The sequence below is a fragment of the Scyliorhinus torazame genome, chromosome 1 (genome assembly GCF_047496885.1).
Source record: "Scyliorhinus torazame isolate Kashiwa2021f chromosome 1, sScyTor2.1, whole genome shotgun sequence".
Taxonomy (NCBI): domain Eukaryota; kingdom Metazoa; phylum Chordata; class Chondrichthyes; order Carcharhiniformes; family Scyliorhinidae; genus Scyliorhinus; species Scyliorhinus torazame.
Window position 1 is genome coordinate 359,770,611 of NC_092707.1, and position 16,344 is coordinate 359,786,954.

Consider the following 16,344-nt stretch of genomic DNA (forward strand, 5'->3'; position numbering starts at 1 on the left):
TGCAAATTGTAATTATCAGAACTGAATATATTTCTCAATTTTTATTTGTAGTGAACAGGTGGGTATAATGCAACAACCTTTTGTGTGTTGAGCCCTTTATTCTAAACATGCAAACACATGGATTAGGAGCATGAGTAGGCCATTCAGCCCCTCGGGCCTGCTCTGCCATTCAATAAGATCATGGATGATCTGATTGTAACTTCCACCCCACATCCTGCCTCCTGATAACCTTTCACCCACTTGGTAATCAAGAGGCTATCTAACTCTGCCTGAACAATATGCAAAGATTCTACTTTCACTGCCTTTGAGGAAAAGGGTTCCAAAGACTCATCGCCCTCTGTGAGACACTTTTTTTTCTCATCTCTGTCTTAAATGAGCGACTTATTTTTAAACAGTGACTCCGAGTTCTCGGTGTTCTCACAAGAGGAAACATCCTCTCCATATCCACCCTCAGGATCCTAAAGGTTTCAATCGTACTCTTTAAACTCCGGGGAATACAAGCAAAGCTGGTCCATCCTTTCCTCATAACAGAACTCGCCCATTCCTGGTATTAGTCTAGTAAACCTACGTTGAATCGCTTCTAATCATTTATATCCTTCCTCAAGTAAGGTGACCAGGACTCTACACAATACTCCAGATGTGGTTTCACCAGAGCTCTGCACAACTAAATGAGGTATTATTTTTGAAATATAAAAGCCACTATCTGTTTTAATCACAGTATCACAAAATTAGTGTAGCCAGGCTACTCACATGATATAAAATTATTTTCTAGAAATCTGTCCAGAACCACTTCCAGGCCATCGCAACACGTCTTAAATGTTTCTTTCCCAGCTTTCTGCCTAAATGTCTATTACATGAGATAGCTATTTGATTTTTGAAGAATATTATAGCCTTTTGCTCATTCGCACCCACACACTGCCCTTGCCCTACAATCGCAATTGATAACTTTTTGCTTGTGCGATTTCCTCTAAATATTCTTATATATTAAAAGTACTGAACTGATTTCGAAAGTCAATCTCAACAAACACTGTCAGAATTTGTCAGTGAGAAATCCTATCTTAAAAATGTCAATATTTACTTGCCAGTTATAATATACAGTACCAGTTATGCCTATAGGTGGTTATAAGTTTGGCCTGTCACTTAACATTTAGTTTTAAAACCAATGTAGTATTTTAAATGTTTGAGAGCTTATTCCCATCCAGAGAAGCAAATCATACCTGCACTGGCTTTATTCACTGACGGTCATTCACTCCTGATCAGGAATCTCATCAGATGCTCCCCCGCTATTTCAAAATCGACACTTAGGAAGCTTATAAAGCTCTTTTGTGGCCTCTGCCTCTGCTTCAATTTGTCCCAATGGGCCCACCAACCTATTCACTCTTCAGCCCGATTGATCTTTCAATTGCTGGCCACTATCCCACAGATGCTCCACCACATAACCAATCCAATCTACAGTCTCCAGCCCCACCTCACTTTGACCTGACTGGCTCAATGCCTGCTCCCATGGCTTCTCTTCGCCACTAACTAAGGAAATAAATACCACCTCACTGAACCCCTTACCATCCCCCAGCATCCAATTCTGACCACACCTAATAGCATTTGCAATTTTCTCCGCCATTTTTCTTCATCCCCCACCCTCTCCTTTCTTTCTCCCTCTCCTTCCTGTACCTCCTCCTGGCTTGTCTCTAATTCTCCAGTCCCCAGCTTTCTCCTCAATGCCCCTCTCTTCCCCACCACCTCCATTTTCTGCCATGGGTTCAATATCCTCTTTTGAAGAGATAGGCTTTTAGGGGTGGGGTGTCTGATGGCAGCGAGTGATGTAGCAAAAAAAGTGGTTTTGGAAGGACGTTCCAGAAGGCAGGAGCTCTGTGACTGGCTCTAATAATTGTGCTGCAGGGCTGCAAATAAGCAAGACACCAGGGGCGAAATTCTCCCCCAACGGCGGGATGCCCGCCGACTGGCGCCAAAGCCGGCGCTAATCAGACGGGCATCGCACCGGCCCAAAGGTGCGGAAGTCTCCGCATCTTTGGCGGCCTAGCCCCAACATTGAGGGGCAAGGCCGACGCCGGAGGGATTTCCGCCCCGCCAGCTGGCGGAAATGGCGTTTGTTGCCCCGCCAGCTGGCGCGGAAATGCGGCGCATGCGCGGGAGGGTCAGCGGCCGCTGTCAGTTTCCCGTGCATGCGCAGTGGGGAGAGTCTCTTCTGCCTCCGCCATGGTGGAGGCCGTAGCGGAGGCGGAAGGGAAAGAGTGCCCCCACGGCACAGGCCCGCCCGCGGATCGGTGGGCCCCGATCGCGGGCCAGGCCACCGTGGGGGCACCCCCCGGGGTCAGATCGCCCCGCGCCCCCCCCAGGACCCCAGAGCCCGCCCATGCCGCCTGGTCCCGCCGGTAAATACCAGGTTTGATTTACGTCGGCGGGACAGGCAATTCCTGGGCGGGACTTCGGCCCATTTGGGCCGGAGAATCCAGCGGGGGGTCCCGCCAACCGGCGCGGCCGGATTCCCGCCCCCGCCCAATCTCCGGGAGCGGAGACTTCGGCGGGGGCGGGATTCACGGCGGCCAACGGCCATTCTCCGACCCGGCGGGGGGGTCGGAGAATGACGCCCCAGGAATCAAGCTAAAGGAGAATATATACATAGAAGATTGCCTAATTAAGATTGAGAAATTATGCAAACAAATTTCAAACCAAGAGTGAGAATCTTGAAGTCCTTTCATTGACATGCTGTGAGTCAGAGATGTAGGGTGAATGTGATGGCGAGGAATATACGCAGGAGAAAAGATCAGGCTGTGCGGTTTTGAATTAGTTGGCATTTCCAAAGGATGGGGCGGCACGGTGGCACAGAGGTTAGCACTGCTGCCTCACAGCACCAGGGACCCAGGTTCAATTCTGGCCCCGGGTGACTGTCTGTGTGGAGTTTGCACGTTCTCCCCGTGTCTGCATAGGTTTCCTCCGGGTGCTCCGGTTTCCTCCTACAGTCCAAGGATGTGCAGGTTAGGTGGATTGACCGTGCTAAATTGCCTCTTAGTGTCCAAAAAGGTTAGGTGGGGTTACTGGGTTATGGGGAGAGGGTGGGGGTGTGGGCCTAGGTAGGGTACTCTTTCAGAGGGTCGGTGCAGACTCGATGGGCCGAATGGTGAACACAGTAGTAGACAAACTGACCACTGAGGTGCAGAAAGCATGAGTTTTGACAGCAGATTGATTGAAATGTACGTAAGCAGGAATGTTGAGAGTCATTATTTTGGGAGCAGGCCAAATGAGGGTTGCTAGCTCAACTCAGGTATGGGTAAAATGTTGAGGTTGTGGATAATCACCTAAACCTAAACGCAAGGTTGATGGAAACAGCAGCAGCACACATATGATCTAACCTACATTTGCAAACATGGCAACACTTCCAAAGTACTTAATTAGCAGCAGAGTGGTTTGAGATGTCTGTAAGTGTGTAGAAGTTGCTTTACTAAAATTATTTCATAATACTACTTTGTCCGGACACTATTTGGAAATTATCCAGTTGTTTTTTTGAAATCGGACAAAGGGAAACCCTCATTTGGAAAGGAAGAAATAAATGAGAGACAAGACACCGCCATGTGCGTGTCATCAGTATGTATGTGTGGAGGGTTGCTTTTCCAATTTGAAAGAAGAGTGAGTAAGCAGTGCATCCACCTCTGCTCAATCAACACCCAAATTAGCCCAGATGCAGGATTGTTTTATAGCATTAAATCATACATTAATTATATTCTGGAGCAGTTTACATGCTTATGGTGATGTGTACTTGCCCATTCCACAATCTGTTGTATTGCTAGGTCAATTCAAATGGTAATACTGTAACAAGAATCGGTCACAGATGTCCCTGACAAATAATGAATAGTTAACGAGAATTCGCAAGCTTTTCAGGCAGGAAACAGTCACAGCTTTCAAGGTTAAATAACTAGTATTCATTTTTTTAATATTCTGTTTTCCTCAGTATACCATTCTAACAGTCTCAGTAAATGTTGATGTTTGCCGTTAATCTCAAAATTGCCAGTGCCACACTTTAAAGTGAATTGGAAGTTAAAGAGGCATATTTCTCAAGTAAACGTTCTCCATTCTATTAAATAGCAGGGTTGGGGGAAGGGATTAGTAATTAGGCTTGTTATTATTCAAAAAGAAACAAAGGTGCTGGAACCAATTCATTTAGAGGTGTTAATGTGTAAATAAAGTTGAGATTCTTTTAGGCTCACATATATTGGCATTTATTTCAATAGGTTATTCTATGCTGCTTTATTAGGCTGGAGTAGCCAATTACCGTGGAGTTGATGGGATCAAAACAAGGTTAGGAATAGGGAGAAGGCAAGGGAGAGGAAGCTGGTTTCCCACATAGTTATATTTATAGATGTTATTGTCTTGGAGTTGTTATCAGTTTTGGCCTTGTCAGTCTGGTGTTTGAGTGGGTGTCTGAAAAAGTATAAAGTGTAAACTAAATATCCAATTTCAAATTTTAAATTTCCTCCACTTGTAATTTGGAGGAATTTTAAAAAAAAAAAATTCCCCACCTTCTCTGAAGACATTGGGGGTGAAATTGGTCTTTGGCAATATCATCTAATTCTAAACAGATGACAGTGAATTGGGAGAGAGTTTCACTCCCTGACTGATTGATTTCAACAAAATTGGCCAGATTGTAAAATAGACTGCTGATTCGCTATTGTCTGTTTAGAATTATTGTCAAAGATCAATTTAATTCTCATTGACTCTTTGTTAAGCAGAGTTCCATGGACTTTAGGCACCTTTAGGTAGTTCACCCAAATGGCTGTTATTCAGCCAGGGCCTTGACAGCGAGTTGGCCGACATCCAATCAGAAGGAAGAGCCTGTCTGTTTCCCTCAGGTCAACCAATTTTGTACAGGCCATGGATTTAGCCTGAGACAGTCCTAATCCGAATGCCTCAGCTAACCACAGGATAACTTTGCGGAACTGCAGAGTAGCACCATTAGCTATTAAGATTACTCAAGTTGGGGCGGCACGGTGGCGCAGTGGTTAGTGGCTCGATCCCGGCCCCGGATCACCGTCTGTGTGGAGCATGCATATTCTCTCCATGTCTGCGTTGGTCTCACCCCCACAACCTAAAGACGTGCAGGGTAAGTGGATTGGCCACGCTAAATTGCCCCTTAATTGGAATTTGTTTTTAAAATTACTCAAGTTTTAAAATTATCCCATCAACGATACTGTCAAAAGTCACATCATAATTCTATCTCCTGATCTGCCACCACCAGATGGGAAGGCTGTATCTTGCGCTGCTTCTGCTATCCCAGCCATTTTTGTGGCAATCGTTGGGAATTTTAATGTACATCACTTTCAAAAATATATATAATTCCATATGTTTGAATATACTTTGAAATTTGTCTCACTTCCCAAAATTTGAAGCTTGAATTATTACCTTCTCAGGGAGATTTTTGTGATAAATATGAGCAATATTTAAAGAGGATGCTTTTGCAGTCCACTGTCACAATACAATAGTATCTATAAAAGTCAGCATGAGATGAAGGCTCATATCTGAAATGGCCTGAACAAGGTCTCACTTTCTCTGGGCTTCAGAAGGCATTGTTGATTCATTCTGAAGCCAGTTAATGAACTAGGAAATCAGACACCAGTCTTTTACTGAAATTATTTACAGAATCCAACATTACAAATGTCTACCTCCTCTCTAACCAACGCATAGTGCCAATGTCTCTGAAGCCTCCTTTTATATTGTCAGCATTGTATTGTCATCGAAGAACATGCATCAAGGCATCAAGTCATAACTAAGTATCTTTCTTGTTGGATGTCTTCAGAACATAGGATGTAACATTCTTGATCATGGTAGAACGTACTTCCATCTGGTATCATTGTATTTCAGACACTGCTCTAACGATCAGATTTAGTCAATGTCGGGTTTAACCTCATTGTAGCTCAAGCACAGTTAGGACCCCTATGTTGAGAGTCCTGGTTTCACATTTGGATTGTCATATTGTACATACACCCTCACTGGGTGACTACTCCCCACTCCCAGTCAAAGCACAAAGAGTGCTCAATGTATTTAATCAATGCCATCCACCTGCACACTTTTAACTTTAACATACAATTAACAGGCACTGAGGTGAAGACAGAGAAAAACATGTCAACTGAGCTACCAGTGGCCAGTTACAGAATAGCACCAGATAACTGAAACATAACTCTATTTCTCTCTCCACAGATGCTGTCTGAAGTGTTGAGTTTTTCCAGCATTTTGTATTGCACTTGAATGGATCTGTTTTCTTGGCCAAATAATAAATAATTTGCAGGAAGTAAAAAGTGTAGATTTAGATTCATTGTCATGTGTACCGTGTGAAAAGTACTGTTCTGCATACAGTCTAGACAGATCACTCCATACATGAAAACATAGAACATATGATAAATACATGAGGATACATAATGAAAATCATAAACGGTGGGTGAAGTTTACGGTATAAAGTGCGACAACTGTAGAGAAGTTTCATAGAAAGATCAGTTCAGTCCATAAGATCAGTTCAGAACCTAAGAGGGTTACTCAGGAGTTTGGTAACAGAGGGAATAAACTGTTTTTGAATCTATTGCTGCGTGTTCTCAAACATTTACGTTGAAAAATTGAGAAATGGGGGTAAAGTGTTATGCACTGAACTATGTTTACATTTGTATTTGTATCTTTTATTGTTATAAAACCTTAATAAAATGTTTGTAAATAAAAGAAAAATTGAGAAATAATTCTCAGAAATGCGATTCACCGATTCACAGAATCACAGAAAAATACAGTGCAGAAAAGGCCTTTGGTCCATCGAGTCTGCACCACCGTATGAAAGACACCAATCTGCCATTCCCAATCCCATTTGCCAGCATTTGGCCCAAATCGTACAAAGGTATTATGATCATGATCGGTGGTGTGTGATGACTGAATCAGTTACATTTTATTTTTATTCCACGGAATTCTGTCCTTTTTAAAAAATTAATGTTTGTGGGTTAACTGGTGACGAAATAAGTCAAATTATGTTCCTTCTTCTGTGGTTTTTCATGTTTGAACATTGTTATCAATGGTTTGGTGATCGTATTCCATGATTCTATCCAGACTTTATGTGTGAACAATAAATGATTCTACTTACAATAACCCATTTTCATTTCTATGCTCCTTCATCACCCCATTCCATCAGATGTGGAAGTACCATGGTATACAGTTGGGTTGAAGCGAACCGGGGTATTCTGACCATTGACTCCAGACCCCATGAAATATTATGGCATCAGGCAAAAGTCAAGGCAATGTCCTGCTTACCATCACCTACCACTGCTCCACAACATATAAATCAGCATGTGTCCATGTTGAACATCACTTGGAGAAACTCTGAGGGAATTAAAAGCAGAGAATACACTTTGGATGGAGCATTATTATCCATCACCAAGAGTGGCTGAGTCCCAGCACCACTTTATTGAGCTACACCTGTTTACAATAAAACTCATATGAGTAGCCAGCACACAGTGTTTGTGGAGATAAAGCATCTCCATAGAGCAGTGTGGCACTACCACTCTGCTAAATGGGAGACATTGGGAACATCAGATCAACACCAGGAAGTGGCGTGAACCATGTGAAGTGACTTTACAGGACTACCTGTACAGCTAAAGACTAGAAGCAGCAAGCTATAGATCAAGTTAAATAGTTTCACATCCAATAGATCTTAGAATAGTGTTGGATAGTCAAGCATCTATGACAGGAGGGTGCACCATGATCCCTCCGTATTCAACGACGGCATCAAGCTTCTTCCATCAAAATTGTGTGAAGCAAACACCTGCTGGGTCTCCACACAGGGCCATAGATGCCAGAATCCAGCCAATTCAATTCACTGAATGCAGTTTAAAAAGTGGCTGAAGGTACTGATCTCGACAAAATAAGCCCTGGCAAAAACCAAGCTGGAGTACTGAAGACTGGCATATCAGAACTATCTGTTTCCCTAGCCAAGCTGCCCCAGTACAGTTATGACATTACAATCTATCTGACAACCTGTTAGGATGCCGTTCATCGAAGAAAGGACAATAAATATAAATTAACCACTGACCACCCTTCCCTTTCTCAACAAGATGAAGCAGAAAGTCATCAAGCACTTTCTGGTCATCATCAATCTGGTCATAAATCCTTCCATGATTTACTTCAGCACCGTTATGTTCCAAACCTCATCACAGCCTCCATCAAGATGTCAGTGCAAGAGCTGAATGCAAGCTGAGAGCAACAACCCTTAGCATCAAGGCAGCATTCTGTCAAGTACTGCATCCAGTAGCCCTAGACAAATCAAGGTTGATTGGACATAAAACACTACCTATCAGTGCCTGGAGCCATATCTAACGCTACGAATGATCATTGTGGATGTCAGGGAGCTATCATTGCAGCCTTAGGACATTGATCCAAGAGAATCTCAAGGAAGTGTCCTTAACTCAACTATCTTCAGCTACTGCATCAATGACCTACACCCCACCATTCGGTCAAGGGTGGGGTATTTTATGATGATTCCACAATATACCATAAAAAGTGAGGGTCGCCCTTATAAGACTGAGGGTGAAAAAATTCTGTCAGAAGGTTGTGCGACTTTGGAACTCTCTGCCTCAGAAGGCAGTGGAAGTGGGGTTACTGAATATCTTTAAGGAGGAGGTAGATAGATTCTTGTTAGGCAAGGGAATCAAAGGTTATTGGGGTAGAAGCAGGGACGATAGTGACATTTAAGGGGCATCTTGACAAATACATGAATAGGATGGGAATAGAGGGATACGGTCCCAGGAAGTGTAGAAGCTTGTAGTTTAGTCGGGCAGCATGGTCGGCACGGGCTTGGAGGGCCGAAGGGCCTGTTCCTGTGCTGTACATTTCTTTGTTCTTTGTTGTTCTAGATGGGGAATGTAAAACTCAATACAAACAGCACAGCCATGATCTTATCGAATGGCGGTACAGACCCGAGGGGCCGAATGCCCAATTTCCGCACTGATTTTGTATCTTTGTATGTTTAGTCACCTCCTTTAACAACTTCCTTCATTAATGCAGATGCATATGCCAACCCATAACAAGACTTGGATCACATCCAAGCTTTAGGTGGATTGCTAGGGCAGCACGGTAGCATTGTGGATAGCACAATTGCTTCACAGCTCCAGGGTCCCAGGTTCGATTCTGGCTTGGGTCACTGTCTCTGCGGAGTCTGCACATCCTCCCCCTGTGTGCGTGGGTTTCCTCCGGGTGCTCCGATTTCCTCCCACAGTCGAAAGATGTGCAGGTTAGGTGGATTGGCCATGATAAATTGCCCTTAGTGTCCAAAATTGCCCTTAGTGTTGGGTGGGGCTACTGGGTTATGGGGATAGGGTGGAGGTGTTGACCTTGGGTAGGGTGCTCTTTGTAAGGGCCGGGCAGACTCGATGGGCCGAATGGCCTCCTTCTGCACTGTAAATTCTATGAAATCTATGAAATTAGCTGAGAAGTGAGATAGAGTAATAATAAATTACAGCTAAAGGCCTACTTGAAGAAGGCAAAGCCCAAACATTTCCCTCTGACCTCCAATACCACAAGCATTGTATTCTCACCGCCCCACACCCCCATCAATACATTGGAATTACAATTGTCCAAAAGCTCAACTGGAGCAGCTATAACAATATTGCACATACAAGAGCAAGTCAAAGTGTGGGAACTCTTCAATAGGTAGCTCACCTCCTTACCTCTCAATGTCTCCTCACCATTACAGAACTTGTCATGAGTATGATGGAATTTTCATTATTCATCTGGATAACTAAACTATCCATGACTCAGCGGGTCAGATAATGGGCCACTCTGTAATTTGACTCAATATCCACTACTTACCTTTGCTGATCTTGTCAGGTTATTGGTTCTTGAAGAATGGCAACCTCAAGTTCAACAGCCACATTGTAAATGAGGGGATGCTTCTGCTAACGTCAGGGTAAAGAGGTTGTATTGTTGCTGAATGTAAACAGCAGTGTCTGACATTTTCTTTTCCAGCTGTGTGCAACACAGGCCTCATGTGGCTTCATGGCGAACAACCTGTGCAAGGTGATCCCAACAATCTGGTTAAATAGTTTCAAACGGAACAAAAACAGAAAACACTGGACAATCTCAGCAGGTCTGACAGCATCTGTGGAGAGATGCCGTTGTTGGGGAGGGTGGGGGGGGGGGGGGTGCTGCACAGACACATTCTTATCTCTTAATGTGCCGCCATCAGCACCCTTTTTAGTCATTAACTCCACCATTTACATTCCCTTTGTCTTTCTGTCCATGACACCTTTCTCAATCTCCACCTATCGCTGATCCTCTATCCAACCCCAGGCACCCTCCCCCCCCCCCCCCACCCCGCCAACAGTATAAATCTTATGACAAGCGGTCATCCAGACTCGAAACGTTAGCTCCCTTCTCTCTCCACAGATGCTGTCAGACCTGCTGAGATTGCCCAGTATTTTCTGTTTCGGTTTCAGATTCCAGCATCCGCAGTAATTTGCTTTTATCTTTAGTTTCAAATGGAGCTCTGCTGACAGGCGCAGGGGCCCAACTACCACTGACCGCACACCCGTTGGAATCTACCCCACAACATCAAATGAGGTAGAATCCACGGCACCAGCAGCGTCACCATTTTCCTGAAGTTCAGGTCATTCTGCTATAAAATAAACAGCAAGACATAACGAACTGCTCCGAGATATGGATGGCACCAGTGATATTAATTCGCACTCCATCAGACTATATCAGACACACTAACTGCTCCCAGCTAATTTTACCAGTAATGCCAACACCATATATTCAGAACAAAAATATTTCTAAAGGATCAGAAAAAAAGTAGATTAAAAATTAATTTGATCTATTTTAATTTTTCAAGAGACACTGATGGACCAATGCTCTCATTAAACATTGTAGCTACAAAATTCTATTCTGTTTTTTTGCCCCTATTAAGATTAATCTGGAAATTAGATACTAAGAATTCTGAAGATACCAAATCAGATGCTAGGAATTACATTTTACCCTAATTGTACGGCTGAGGTTTTGAATTACATAAGAATCTCTAAGTATTATTTCTTATTGGTAAATGCATTATTACCCATTTTGCTCTGCTTGACACATATAATCAGTCACAAATGTTATTTCCCTTTCCCTGGGTTAAGCTCACATTCTTTTTTTTTTCTTTTAAAATTTAGATTACCCAATTACTTTTTCCAATTAAGTGGCAATTCAGCGTGGCCAATCCACCTATTCTGCACATCTTTGGGTTGTGGAGGCGAAACCCACGCAGCCACGGGGAGAATGTGCAAACTCCACACGGACAGTGACCCAGAGCCAGGATCGAACCTGGGACCTCAGCGCCGTGAGGCAGTTGTGCTAACCACTAGGCCACCGTGCTGCCCTCGTTAAGCTCACATTCTAAGTGGTATGTAGTGCTGCACCTTGTTCACCGGGCTATCTAGTTTAATGTGCAAGTATTATACTAAACTTTACTCCCTGCATGAGATCAACTTCCATTTAAATGAGACTATCTATAATTTATCTTTGCTGCAACAAAATAATCTTTAATCTATCTCAACTGGGCATTTAACATTTCTCAAGAACACCGTCAAATAAAACATATGTCACTCATTCCTTTGATTTTTCCCATGATGACTTCTTTTCTCTGCTGCTATTATCACTGTTGCAATTCAGCAATCTCCTGTTCCCTGCCGAAGCACTTCACAGCCTTAAGGGTCATAGTCTTGAAACATGGACTGAATGATTTCAGTTTTTTTCCACTTATGCCTGCCTGACCTGCTGAGTATTTCTAACTTTTGATTTGATGGGTTTGATTTCACAATTCTGGCATCTGCAGGAATGCTTTCCTGGTCCAATGAAACAACTGTGAAATGTGAACAATACACCACAGAAAGCAAAATAATGTGTTAAGATGCATTTACATTGTGTTTTGAATGCTATTTATTTGTAAAACTACTGATTTAATGTGTAAATACTTTAATGGCAAGCATCAAGGCAAAGCAAAGCTTTAAAGATCACATAGCCTAACTAGATTTTTTTGAAAAGGAGCCGACCTAAAGTGAACAAATGCATAAAATAGTCTAGAAATGATGCTGTTTGTAACAAAGAAGCAGCAGTTCAAACTGTGGAGACGTGTCTTTCAGAACCAAGATTATTACCAAGTTACAATCAATTCCAGTGAGATGTTTTGCTGTACTGGACAGTGCAGTCAAATCTTTTGATGGCGAACAATAAAGAAAATTTAATAAAAAGGTAACCCTCATGAGTGGATTGTCATGATATCCACATCAGCATATCATGGTGCAATCACACACACACTGATGGACAGGTAGTTGGACCAACCAACACACACATGACCAATGAGAGCACACGCATTATAAAACAGGAAACACCACAGTTTCCGCTCGTTCTACCAGATGATAGCTCAGAGCACAGAGCTCACAGCGTGCCACCCAGACATAGACCATGTGCTGAGAGCCTCACTAAGATAGTGATAGGGCTGGGTCCACAGGTTAGCTGGTGAAGCACGTACCCAAGCCAGCAGTTAGTAGTTGTCGTTGTTCAGACAATAAAACAGAGTTGTACCATCTCCAGCCGTGTTGGATCATTTGTGCCTCGGAACACCCAACACGACATGATACCAATAGTGGAAGCTAACCAGGGACTGTGAGACCTACCTGCACCCTTTCAGAAATCCGCCATCCTGCTCCATGGAAAACATCAGCCCGCCGCAGCCGCTCCGAATCGCTGGAAATCTTGGCGTAAACTGGAAGCTGTTTAAACAGCACTTCCAGCTCTTCCTAGAAGCCACAGACAGGGAGAATGCATCGGACACCAGGAAGATCGCCCTCCTTCTCTCCACGGCGGGGCAACACGCCATCCACATCTATAACTCCCTGGCATTCGCGGAAGGAGAGGACAAGACAAAATATAAGACGGTGCTTCTGAAGTTCGAGGAACACTTCAGCGTGGAAGTCAATGAGAGCTTTGAGAGGTACCTCTTCCAGCAGATCCTGCAGGGTAAGGATGAGCCTTTCCAATCTTACTTGACACACCTCCGTATCCTCGCAGAGTCCTGCGGCTATGAGGCCACCTTTGACTCCATGATACGGGATCAGATAGATTTTGGGGTCATCTCGGACACCCTACGCCAGCAGCTCCTAAAAATAAAGCGCCTCACCCTAGCGACTGCCATCGAGACCTGCGTCCTCCATGAGAACGCGACCAGCCGGTACTCCCAAATGCAGACGGCCGAAACGGCACGGCACGGGTCCTATGAGGCGGAGCGGGTCCAGTTGATCGATTTCCTCCCGGCCCGCGGCCCGGACGAGGGCGGCCATTTCGCGCGCTTTCTGAGGCATCCCGCACTTGTACGTGCCAAAAGAGGGAACGTTGACGCAGAGGGACGTGATGCGCAACGAACGCCATGCGTCACGACGTGCGGCAACTGTGGCTCCGCCCATTTAAAGCGGCAATGTCCGGCCAAAGCGCGACAATGCCTTCGCTGTGGCAGGCTGGGCCACTACGCTGCCTGCTGTCGAGCAGCTCAACCTGCCAACTCCCAACAATTCCGTCAGCCTCGCAGGGACGTGCGGACGATTCAGCCCCCCTACACTGAGTCATATCCTGATAGCATGCAAACCTGCGATACCGAAGATAGGGAGCCCTTCCGCGTTGCGGTAATCCACAAGAACCGGATGTCCCCAAGTCGGAACCACCAGCCGCTGCCAGTGCACAGCATTGATCCGGGCGATGAGTGGTGTGCCACCCTAACGGTCAACTGATCCCAGATCACATTTTGCCTGGACACTGGTGCCTCCGCCAATCTCCTCGCATGGTCAGCCTTCCAGACCTTGAAGGTTAAACCATTCTGCCATCCCACTGTCAGCTGGTTGATTACAATGGAAATGTCATCCCGGCCAGGGGGTCCTGCCAGCTCGAGGTCACACACAACTCACACAAAGCTGCATTATCGTTTGAAATCGCTGGATCCTCGAAGGACTCTCTGTTAGGCGCACAGGCGTGCAAGATCCTCCACCTCGTTCAGCGGGTACACGCTCTGTCTCCAGAAGGCACGTCCGAGTTCCCGGATGCAGACTTTAGGACGCAGATCCACTCACTCCTCGCGCACAACCAGGATGTTTTCGAGGGCATGGGCACACTGCCCTACACGTACAAATTACGGCTCAAACCGGACGCCACCCCGGTCATTCACGCACCTCATAGGGTCCCAGCACCACTCAAGGACCACCTCAAGCAGCAGCTGCAGGACCTGCAGGACCAAGGAGTGCTTTCCCGGGTCACGGAGCAACGCCATGTGTCAGCTCCATGGTGTGCATCAAGAAGCCCTCCGGCAAGCTCTGGATCTGTATCGACCCAAAAGATTTGAATCACAACATTATGAGGAAACACTACCCCATACCCAAACGAAAAGAAATCACGAGCGAAATGGCTTGGGCAAAAATATTCACCAAGCTTGATGCCTCAAAGGGCTTTTGGCAGATTCAATTGGATCAGTCCAGCAGGAAGCTGTGCACTTGCATAAACTCCATTTGGCAGATACTGCTACAATAGGATGCCATTCGGCATCATCTCGGTCTCCGAGGTGTTCCATCGCATCATGGAACAGATGATGGAGGGCATCGAAGGGGAACGCGTCTACGTAGACAACGTTATCATCTGGTCCACCACACCACAGGAGCACATCAGTCGTCTCCAGTGTGTCTTTGCACGGATACGGGATCAGGGCCTGCGCCTCAACCGAGCCAAGTGCTCTTTCGGCCAGGCTGGCTAAAGTTTTTGGGGGACCACATCTCCTGGTCGGGTGTGCGGCCGGATGCTGACAAAGTGGCAGCCAGCGCAGCCTGCAGCAACCGTCAGACAAGATGGCAGTGTTGCGCTTTCTCGGGATGGTCAACTTCCTGGGGAAGTTCATTCCTAACCTGGCTTCGCACACGACTGCTCTTCGCCACCTGGTCAAAAAGACAACGGAATTCCAGTGGCTGCCCGCACACCAGAGTGAATGGGAGGAGCTCAAGGTCAAGCTCACCACTGCCCCGGTACTGGCGTTTTTCGCTACCACACAGGAAACAAAGATCTCAACTGACGCCAGCCAGTCTGGCATTGGGGCGGTACTCCTGCAACGGGACGACACCGCATAATGGGCCCCGGTCGCCTATGCGTCGCGGGCCATGACCCCCACAGAACAGCACTATGCGCAGATTGAGAAGGAGTGCCTAGGCCTGTTGACTGGCATTGAAAAGTTTCACGATTATGTATATGGTCTTCCGCAGTTCACTGTGGAGACCGACCATCGCCACCTGGTCGGCATCATTCAGAAGGATCTCAACGATATGATCCCTCGCCTCCAGCGCATTCTGCTCAAGCTCCGGAGGTACAACTTCCAACTGGTCTACACCCCGGGGAAGGATCTCATCATCGCAGATGCTCTGTCCAGGGCGGTCAACACACTGCCTGACTCGGAGGGGTTCATTTGTCAGGTCGACGCACAAGTAGCCTTCACATCGGCCAATCTGCCGGCCACTACTGCACATCTGGCCCACATTCGCCGTGAGACTGCGGCTGACCCCCTTCTACAGCGTGTAATGCGCCACATGACGGAAGGGTGGCTCAAGGGGCAGTGCCCACAATTTTACAATGTCCGGGACGACTTGGCCGTCATTGATGGTGTCCTCTTGAAGTTGGACCGGATCGTGATCCCACACAGCATGCACCGGCTTGTCCTCGAACAACTACACGAAGGCCATCTTGGTGTTGAAAAGTGCAGGCGGAGGGCCCGAGAAGCTGTGTACTGGCCGGGCATCAGCGATGACATCGCCAACATGGTGCTCAGCTGCCCCACCTGCCAAAGGTTTCAACCGGCGCAACCCCCTGAGACACTTCAGCCCCATGAGTTGGTAACGTCCCCCTGGGCGAAGGTGGGGGTGGACCTCTTTCATGCGCTCGGCAGGGACTACATCATTCTGATTGACTACTTCTCAAATTATCCGGAGGTCATACGCCTGCACGACATGACATCATCAGCTGTCATCCGGGCATGCAAAGAAACCTTTGCTCGCCATGGAATCCTGCTCACCGTCATGTCTGACAAATGGCCTTGCTTTGCGAGCCAAGAATTGTCTTCCTTTGCCACTTCATACAACTTCACACACGTGATGTCCAGTCCCTTGCATCCTCAGTCGAATGGCAAGGCGGAAAAGGGCATCCACATTGTGAAGCGGCTCCTCTGCAAGGCTGCTGATGCCGGATCTGACTTCTGTTTAGCCCTGCTGGCCCATCGCTCGGCCCCACTGTCCACGGGCCTCTCGCCAGCCC